We start from the raw sequence: 10,855 nt of genomic DNA, 5'->3' as shown, positions 1-10,855 counted from the left end.
CTGGATTTAATGAATAAACAAAATGGATTTAAAAGCTTTTGTACAACAATGAAAAACATGAACAAAACAAAAAGAATACCTTCAGGATGGGATAAAATATTTCAAACAAAGCAATTGACAGAGGATTAATCTCCAAAATGGACAAACAGTGCATGCAGCAAAATTAAAAATTTTAAAAAAGAAACAGCAACCAAATCCAAAAACGTGCAGAAGACCTAAAGATATTTCTCCAAAAAAGAGATACAGATGGCAAACAAGCACAAAAAAGATGTGCAATATCACTAATTATTAGAGAAATCCAAATCAAAACTACATTGAGGTATCATCCGAGGCTGGTCAGAATGATCATCATCAAATATCTATAAGAAATAAGTGCTGGAGAGTGTATGGAGAAAATGGAATGCTCCTACATTGTTGATGTACAGCCACCCCAGAGAAAAGTATGGAGGTACCTCAAAATTCTAAACATTATTTACCATAGGACCCAGCAATCCCACTACTGGGCATATCAGTTCAGTTCAATCGCTCAGTCGTGTCCGACTCTCCGTGACCCCATGAATCACAGCACGCCAGGCCTCCCTGTCCATCAGCAACTCCCGGAGTTCACTCAAACTCATGTCCATCGAGTCGGTGATGCCATCCAGCCATCTCATCCTCTGTCATCCCCTTCTCCCGCCCCCAATCCCTCCCAGCATCAGAGTCTTTTCCAATGAGTCAACTCGTCGCATGAGGTGGCCAAAGTATTGGAGTTTCAGCTTTAGCATCAGTCCTTCCAATGAACACCCAGGACTGATCTCCTTTAGAATGGACTGGTTGGATCCCCTTGAAGTCCAAGGGACTCTCAAGATGTATCTAAACATTTATTGCAGCACTGTGTACAATAGCCAATACATGGAAGCAACCTAAATATCCATCAGTAGAAGAATGGATTTTTTTTTAAATGTGATACATTTATACAGTGGAAAATTACTCAGCCATACAAAGGAACAAAGTAGTGCATTTGCAGAGACATAGAAGGATGTAGAGACTGTCATACCGAGTGAAGTAAGTCAGAAAGAGAAAAACAAATATTGTGTATCACTTATATGTGGAATCTAGAAATATGGTACAGATTAACTTATTTGCAAAACAGAAATAAAGACTCAGATGTAGAAAACAAGCGTATGGATACTAAAGAGGGAAGAAGGGGATGGGATGAATAAAAAGATTGATATTGACATATGTACACACTATGTATGAAATAAACAACTAATGAGAACCTACTGTATAGCACAGGGAACTCTATTTAATGCACTGTAGTGAGCTGAATGGGAAAAAAACTTCAAAATGGGGATATACACAGCTGAATCATTTTGCTGTATGGTAGAAACTAACACAGCAATGACAGTCCAATAAAAATTAATTTAGAAAAGAATAGTATAAATAAAAATCCTAAACACCTAAGAATGATTATCAATCTACTGTATTGTATTAATATATCAATATAAAAAATATGTTCATCACTGAAATTTTTAGTAAAAAAAGAAGAAATTTCTCCAGAAAATTGTTTCTAATAGAAAATTATATACATGGGATAAGAACCACCTAAGTATGAAACTTCTATCAATACAATTCAAGCAATGATAGGACTCAAAGTGTGTAACTTTTATGAGAATCAATAGAATTCCTAAATGGTATACTCTAGCAAGAAGGAAAAATGCAGCAATCCAAGAAAGGAAAATACCTGTGAACTAACAGGAGTAAGATATTACAAAGATGAATAATACTTTTTATTAAATCTGAAATAATATGGTAATGAAAAGAAAGTATTACCATTCAGCACAAGACACTAGTCAAGAGTATGCTATAAAGTAGTCCAACAAGAGGAAGAATGACAAACATCAGGTTGAGCGACTTGCCTTGTTAGGAACTAGGACCTCCATATGAAGTATTCATGGAGATTACAAGAAAAGAACAGCATTGATTTGTGTCTTAGAGTATTAAGGGGAATATACAGCAACAGAAATGTACTTAATACTTCTAAACTGTACCTTTCATGTAGTTGAGATGGTGAATTTTATGTTGTATATATTTTATCAAAGTTATAAAAAAAATAAAATGGAAAAGTATAAAGAAAACATATATTGAGGGTAAGCAGACATAATACAAGACCACAGGTAAATATTCTTCAGAAGATTTCAAACATAATGAGCAATTTTAAAAGAAAAGTAGGAAAGTCAAAATTAAAATATTTAACTTTATTATTAAATTTTTAAAAGTTGAAAAAATGACACTATCTCATTTTAAAAAATATAAAGGATGAAGATTTGAAAAAATGTATGCCTTAATCAGAAAAACATAAACTTTTTCAGAAATGTAACATGAGATTCTATTTAAGTAAAAACTGTAAACACAGATAAAGAACAGTAAAAAGTGAGAAAATATTTGTAACACACATTAATAGTCAAGTTGTGATTACACATATAAGAAATAACAATAATGCTCACTTCTAGGGAATGTTGTAAATAGACAAAGATATTTGTACAAAAATGTATTTTGCATTACATCTTACAGTTTACTTAGAAACTACATAAATTTAAAGTTTTTATTATAGTTTGAAAAACAAAATGGAAAGAAAGTTGTACATTTTGAAATATAACAATGTGACTATTCTTATTTGCATAAAATACTTCAGGAAAATTGTAATCTGAGCTATTGAATTAAATGTATGTGTTAAAGTATTAAGAGAAATATACACCAATAGGACTGTACTTAATGAGTTGTACCTTTTAAAGAGTTGAGAAGGATTACTTTATGTTATCTGTAACTTACCAAAATTTTTTAAAATAGCGTGAGAAAGTATAACCAAAATCCCCCAAAATTACTGAAGGTAATCACGTTAAAAACCTTGTGCCTATGCTTGCTCAATCATGTCTGGCTCTTTGAGTTTCCATGGACTGTAGCTCACCAGACTCCTCTGTCCATGAAATTTTCCTGGCAAGAATATGGGAGTGGGTTGCCATTTCCTAGTCCAGTGACTATTCTGGATCCAGGTATCAAACCCCTTGAACCTTACTCTCATGCATTGGCAAGTAGATTATTTAACACTAGCACCACCTGGGAAGCTCCTAAACTTTTATCTGTGTGTCTGTGCTCAGTCGCTCAGTCCTGTTCAATTCTTTGTGATTCTATGAACTGTAGTCCCCCAGGCTCCTCTGTCCATGGGATTTTCCAGGCAAGAATACTGGAATAGGTTGCCATTTCCTCCTTCAGGGAATCAATTGTCTGGACCCAGGGGTCAAACCAGCATCTCCTGTGTCTTCTGCATTGGCAGTCAGATTCTTAAACCACTGAGCAACCTGGGAAGCCTGTTTATATTAATAATAAGCAGTAATTACCAAAGGTAAGCTTAAGTTGGATGGAGTAAGGTATAATTTTATTCTGTGAGCTAGTAGCAGATACAGATGTTATTGAACAAGAGGAAGAAAAGATAGGTTTGCCTTTTATCACTGTATTTTTATTTCATGTAAAATTTCTGTGTTGAATGTTATTGTGGAATCTTTAGTTCTCTGAGGACACTGTCCCCATGGCTGCATATGAAAAGTCCCATTTCAGGACTTTTGCCAGAAGATTACATAAAAGATTCATAAGTGAATTTAAATCTTAATTCACTTAGGACTCATGCTTATTCACTTGGTTTCTTGTTTGGCACATAAAACAAACACTGAATTTGTAACTGACAGAAATTTTCACATAGTCTGGGAAGGTTTGAATATCATGACTATCCAAACTGGAAAGAGTTCCTTATATTTTCCCAGACCTTGGAGTAGCAAATACTTTTCAAAGGAGCACAAATGCCTTGATAGGAAAGTCTTGACAACATGTTAGAAATGAAAAGATCACATAAATCAGTGTCATCTCAGAACTGCCTGTAAGGTGAGTGTAGGTCCATGAGTAAGAGTGACCAGAAGTCCACATACAAGTTCTGCAAACATAGTCTCCTTTACTTTCATCTCTCAAGATGTCCAGGGATTAACAACCAACTGAATCTGCCACATCTGTGATATCTGAGAGACAAAAATTATCTCTTATAAATAGTTTGATATGTTTTGGCATAGTTACAGAGATGTGAACAGTTAGTTGAATTTTTATTATAAGAAGCAAGAGTTTATAAATTTGAATTGATCCAGGATAATGATGATGCTGGATTTTGCAATTTTAAAAATACATGAAATGAAGGACTTTTAGAAGTAGCCTTCAGTTGTGTATTATCTGCTGATATCATTAAGATCCTTGTACTGTTTAAAATGTTTAGTTCTCCAAAAGGCAAGAGAAGTACACAAGTGGCAGTCAGACAAACAATGTCAATTCATTTTTCAAGATATTTAGGGGCAAGGACGGTGCCTGAAGTTTCCAGAGTTGTGTAAAGCACCAGCTAGAAGGCTGAAGACTGAAGAAAAGAGAAGCAGGTGGGCTGCAATTGCAGTTCTTTTTGGTATCTTGAGTCTGGTGTTTCTGTTTAATTATTCCAATTATTTAACTTTTTGTTGGTGCTTGGGTTAGTTGTTCAGTCATGTCTGACTCTTTGTGACCCCATGGACTGTAGCCTACCAGGCTCCTTTGACCACATCCATGGAGTTTTCCAAGCAAGAATCCTGGAATGAATTGCCATTCCCTTCTCCAGGGGATCTTCCCAGCTCAAAGATCGAACCCAGGTCTCCTGCATTCCAGGCAGACTCTTTACCAGTTGAGCCACCAGGGAAACCCAAATTGTTGTTAATATTTGTTTAGTTTATTGTTACATGTGTGATGCTCACATATTTGGAACAGCCCCCAGCTCATCCTAAAACATGTTTTCAAACACAGTCTTTCTCTTTAATGGAGCCTATAAACTCTGGGAGGTTTAATATGGGAAATGGGCCATGAGCAGCTCCCAGTTCTGCAGGAAGGGAATATATTACAGCAATAAACTGACACCAAAGCATAGCCAGATAACTGGTATTTCTAAGGGAAATTATGTTTTCTCAAAAAAAAATTATTGATTGCCTTGAACAAAATTTGGAGAGAGAAATTGTCTCAGCCAGTGTTAGTGTGTGCTCAGTAGGTGTTGGCTGAGGAACAACCACAGAGCAGCTATTGGTCCAAATCCAGAACTGTAGTCCTTAATCTCTGGTGTTAATATATTTCTCTCGGGTGTAACAATGAAGCATGAATAGAAGGCATAAAGGAAAATATTCTCTGCCAGGCAAAGTGATAAGTCATGCAGTACTTTGGGCCTTAATGCAGATGTTGTGTACATGCTGAGTGAAGAGGTTATAGTGTGATTTGAAAGTCACCTAGAATGTTTCCTCCACCAAATACAAAAGCCAACAAGAATCCTTGCAATTAGAAGTTGGGATATGGCAAAAGTAAGAGATGTCAGCTTACTTTTAAAATTGATTCCATTTACTATGGAATATAAATTGGTCTAGATCTAAGGGTAACTGTTGTTTAAAAAGTTAAAGTTGTGTCTGATTCTTTTGCAGCCCCATGGACTGCAGCCCACCAGGCTTCTCTGTCCATGGGATTTCCCAGGTAAGAGTATTAGAGTGGGTTGCCATTCCCTTCTCCAAGGAATCTTCCCCACCCAGGGACTGAACCAGCATCTCTTGCATTGCAGGTAGATTCTTTACTGCTGAGTAACCAGGGAAGTCCTTAAGGGTAAATATTATCTACATTTATTTCTATATGTCAGAATCCTTCAGTTCTGTGGTTATTACGTTCAATGGGATTTGTTTTTTTGTTTGTTTGTTTATTGGAGGCTAATTACTTTACAATATTGTATTGGTTGGTTTTGCCATACATTGACATGAATCCGCCTCGGGTGTACATGAGTTCCCCTTCTTGAACCCCTCTCCCACCTCCCTCCTCCCCTTATCCTCCCTCCGGGTCATCCCCATTCACCAGCCCCAAGCATCCTGTATCATTCGTCGAACCTGGACTGGTGATTCATTTCACATATGATAATATACATGTGTCAAATGCCATTCTCCCAAATCATCCCACCCTCATCCTCTCCCACAGAGTCCCATGCATTAGTATACTTTATTGATGTTTTTCTTTCTGGCTTACTTCACTGTGTATAATAGGCTCCAGTTTTACCCACCTCATTAGAACTGATTCAAATGTATTCTTTTTAATGGCTGAGTAATACTCCATTGTGTATATGTACCAAAGCTTTCTTATCCATTCGTCTGCAAATGAACATCTAGGTTACTTCCATGTCCCGGCTATTATAAACAGTGCTGCAATGAACATTGGAGTACATGTGTCTCTTTCAATTCTGGTTTCCTCGGTGTGTATGCCCAGGAATGCAATTGCTGGATCATATGGCAGTTCTATTTCCAGTTTTTTGAGGAATCTCCACACTGTTCTCCATAGTGGCTGTACTAGTTTGCACTCCCATCAACAGTGTAAGAGGGTTCCCTTCTCTCCACACCCTCTCCAGCATTTATTGCATGTAGATAGCAGCCATTCTGACTGGTGTGAAATGGTATCTCATTGTGGGATTTTGAATACAGTGTTAACATAGTGTGCAGCAAAACACATAGTTCTTACTGTGGTTTTGGAGGTTAAGAGATTCCTCCAAAAGTCTAAACAGGAAATGGAGGAACAAGTCAATAAATGCCAGATATAAGTCAGAAAAAGCAAACAGATGGATTCACCAGGAGAGAAAAGCACAAATGGTTTCATAAAAATACTTTCCAGAGAGATAGTCCACCTCAGATGACTACAGTACCTGACTCTCACATGGTGTGTTTCTAGAGCCACTCTCCATAACTCCAAGACCACCAAACAAACAAAGAAATAGAATTTCCCTGTGTCTGGGTCAGGGAAACAGTGGAATTAAGTAAAAATACATCTGCAGTGTCAATAGAATTTCAAGATAGGGTTGGGCTAATAAAATTCTAGCTTGATCTCAGTTGCTAATATAGATCAATCCACATTAGCTTTTGGTTTTAGAACAGAGAACAAGGAGTAAGGCAAGAAGTGAACAGAGATACAGTGGAGAAGGCATTCCACTGTGAACATATGTGCTTAAAGAGAGTGGGAAATTGTCAGATGAAGATGATTAACATTGAAAGATGTAATATTAAATATTCAATGTTTTATATTCAATTATAATTATAATTAATATATTTTAATTGGAGGATAATTACAATGATGTGGTGGTTTTTTGCCATACATCAAAAATAAGCACGTGTGTCCCCCCATCCTTAACCTCCCCACCCTACCTCTATGGGTTGTCCCAGAGCACTGGCTTTGAGTGCCTTGTTTCATACATTCAACTTGCACTGGTCACCTCTTTTATATATGGTAATGTACATGTTTCAGTGCTATTCTCTCAAATCTTCCCACCCTTGCCTTCTCCCACTGAGTCCAAAAGTCTGTTCTTTACATCTATGTCTCCTTTCCTGCCCTGCATGTAGGATTATTGTTACCATCTTTCTAAATTCCATATATATGCATTAACATACAGTATTTGTCTTTCTGTTTCTGACTGACTTCAGTCTGTATAATAGGATCCCTTTTCTTTAAATGATAAATTGATGTCACAGGATTTCAACAATTTAAAGAAAAAACTCCTAGACAAGCAGAGAAGATGGTGTAGTTGCAAAGTGTGAGAAATATCCGTGTTATAAAGATGAATAGAGGAAGAGGTTCTTATAAAGGAGAAACAAGAAGGGCAGAACAAAAACAGGAGTGTGGATATTGTGCAAACAATGTGTCTAGAACAACATAAGCAGCAAGACTGATGGACCAACTTGGTCAATTGCAACAAAAGGTGCAAATAAAAAGGGCTACACTTCGTTGAAACTTAAGGAAATAACAGCTAAAATTGCCACATGACGTTTCAGTGGAGTGGTATGTTCAGAAGCCTTATCAGAAGCAACTGAGAAGGTTGAAAGTCTGGATGGAGTTACAGAAATTTATTATAATCTAAGGATGGTAGTCAGACTGGAGAATGTATTTAATACTTACAGAGATGATTATAACATCAGTGACTTGATCGAAAGGAGTCTGAGTGTTTCAGGCAGATACACATCAGACTGAATGATACACATTAAGAATATTCTTCAGCTATATACAAAACATATTTTCAGTTAGTGAATTCAGTATGTGTCAAATTACTCTCTGTGTTGTGCAGCAAAGTGGGAAATCAGTGACAGTCACCTAAAGGTATAAACATTTGTAAAAAGTCATAAGAAAGACCTCAGAAAAGAATTTTTAATATATGAACCATACTTTGTAGATTAAGCATAGGTTGGTCATAGTAATGGAACAGAATCCTCAACTGCTTTGGCAAATTGATACAGAACTGTCATGTGTTTTCAATTTATCCAGGGGAAGAGAAACCCTTCAAGCAGATAATTAAACTGTTCAAAATTTCAGTTAGTGATATGTGACATATTCTTAGAAAACAGAATATTCTAAAATTAATTATTTCATTTTTCCTAGGGGAAAAAAAGTGCTATAAAAGATCTATTCTGAAGTATATGCTAAAAGGATAGTGTTCATTTTAAAAATATCATGGAAAAATTAAATATTACTTGGAGAGTATTATTTAAAGAAACCAAAAAAATGAAATGTCTTTTATTCAAACACAGGTTATGACCATTCAGCAGATTATAAAATCAATGTGATCATATTTTCATTTATTTATTTTAAAAATTGTAGTATAGTTAATATTAGTTTCAGATATACAGCATAGTGGTTGTTATTTTTATAGATTATATGTATAACATCAGAAAACAGGTCATCTGAGGGTTAGTATTTTACTGAAATTATTGTTGCAAAGCTGTGTAAGTATCTATATTTGTGTGTGTTTGCATGTACAGTAAATTACAATATAAAATGCATATCTCACCATATTTTGTGGTCAAAAATGTTTGAACACCAAGTTTCTAACCTATCAAAGGATACATCAACAGAGCTTACAGCATGAATTAGTTAAAAATACTCACTTATCGGGTAACAGATAATACATGTAAGATATATTGTTTAGCTTTTCTAAACAAAAGCTACTGTAAAACATTTTCTCACTGTCTTCTCAGATTGTACCTCCCTCAGTTTTATAGGAAGACTGTACAGAAGTCAGGACCCAGAAATGAGAAACCACACATCAGTAGTCGGTTTCATCCTCCAGAGATTAACAGATAACCTACAAATTAAGATTTTGACTTTTATATTTCTACTTATCACATACATGTTGAATATAATTGGAAACCTGGTCATCATAACTCTCATATTAGTGGACTCTCACCTTGAAACTGTGATGTACTTTTTTCTCCAAAATTTTTCCTTCTTAGAAATCTCATTCACTTCTGCCTGCATTCCTAGATTCTTGTGTAGTATATCAACAGGTGACAGGTCCATTACCTATAATGCTTGTGTAGCCCAGCTGTTTTTTATCTGTGTGTTTGGAACGACAGAATTTTTTCTCTTGGCCACCATGTCCTATGATCGCTATGTAGCCATCTGCAAACCCCTGCATTACATGACCATCATGAACCACAGATTCTGCAAAATGCTTATCTTCTGCTGTTGGATACCACTTTCTTGATTATTTTTCCACCATTTTGCTTGGGACTGAACCTGGAATTCTGTGACTCTGTCATTGATCACTTTTTTTGTGATGTTTATCCACTCTTGAAGATCTCATGCTCAGATCCGTGGTTCATGGAAGAGATAATTCTTGTTTGCTGTGTGTTGATATTTATCACGACTCTTACATGTGTTGTTCTGTCCTACATATGTATCATCAGAACAGTTCCAAGATTCCCCTCTTCCCAGCAAAGGACAAAAGCCTTTTCCACCTGTTCTTCCCACTTTATTGTGGTTTCTATCACCTATGGCAGCTGCATCTTTGTCTATATCAAACCTTCATCAAAAGATGAATTAACTATTAATAAGAAAGTAGTAATACTTACAACTTCCATTTCCCCCATGTTAAACCCCTTTATTTATACTCTGAGGAACAAACAAGTGAAACAAGCGAAACAAGCGTTTAGTGATTTAGTCAAAAGAATTCTACTGGTCTCAAAGAACTAGGTAAATGTTGAAGTCAGGTTCCCTAAACAATTTTCTTATGTGTATATCCTCTATCACCTCTTTCTAAGTGAGATCTGGTCTTCCATTCTGATTAAGTCATTTCTATAGTTCCCTTCTCTATAGAAGTTCCAGATGTTCGAGCTGGATTTAGAAAAGGGATGGAAACGGAAGATCAAATTGCCAACATTTGCTGGATCATAAAGAAAGCAAGGGAATTCCAGAAAAGCATCTATCTCTATTTCGTTGACTACACTAAAGTCTTTGACTCTGTGGATCATAACAAACTATGGAAAATTCTAAAAGAGATGGGAATTCCAGAGCAGCTTACCTGTCTCCTGAAAAATCTGTATGTAGGTCAAGAAGCAACAATCAGAACCTTGTATGGGACAACTGACTGGTTCAGGATTGAGAAAAGAGTACAACAAGGCTGATTATTGTCACCCTGTTTATTTAACTTATACATATAGCACATCATGTGAAATGCCAGGCTGGATGAGTTACAAGCTGGAATCAAGATTGCTGGGAGAAAAATCAACAACCTCAGATATGCAGATGACACCATTCTAATGGCAGAAAGCAAAGAGGAACTAAAGAGCCTCTTGGTGAGGGTGAAGGAGAGTGAAAAATCCAGCTTAAAATTCAATTTAAAAAAAATCTAAGATCATGACAAACCTAGACAGTGTGTTAAAAAGCAAAGACATCACTTTGCTTACAAAGATCCATATAGTCAAGACAATGGTCTTTCCAGTTGTCAGTGACAGATGTGAGAGCTGGACAATAAAGA

At 36.1% G+C, this 10,855-nt stretch overlaps 1 pseudogene; it reads left to right on the top strand.

Moving 5' to 3' along the window:
* The first annotated feature begins 9,127 nt into the window (after positions 1-9,127).
* LOC129536514 (olfactory receptor 6C2-like) lies at positions 9,128-10,071 on the top strand (annotated as a pseudogene).
* Positions 10,072-10,855: the final 784 nt, after the last annotated feature.

This window comes from Moschus berezovskii, chromosome 6, assembly GCF_049115385.1.
Source record: "Moschus berezovskii isolate FMDL1 chromosome 6, NW_MosBer_1.0, whole genome shotgun sequence".
Lineage (NCBI taxonomy): Eukaryota > Metazoa > Chordata > Mammalia > Artiodactyla > Moschidae > Moschus > Moschus berezovskii.
The sequence above is the reverse complement of the archived record's forward strand: the minus strand, read 5'-3'. Positions and strand labels throughout refer to the sequence as shown.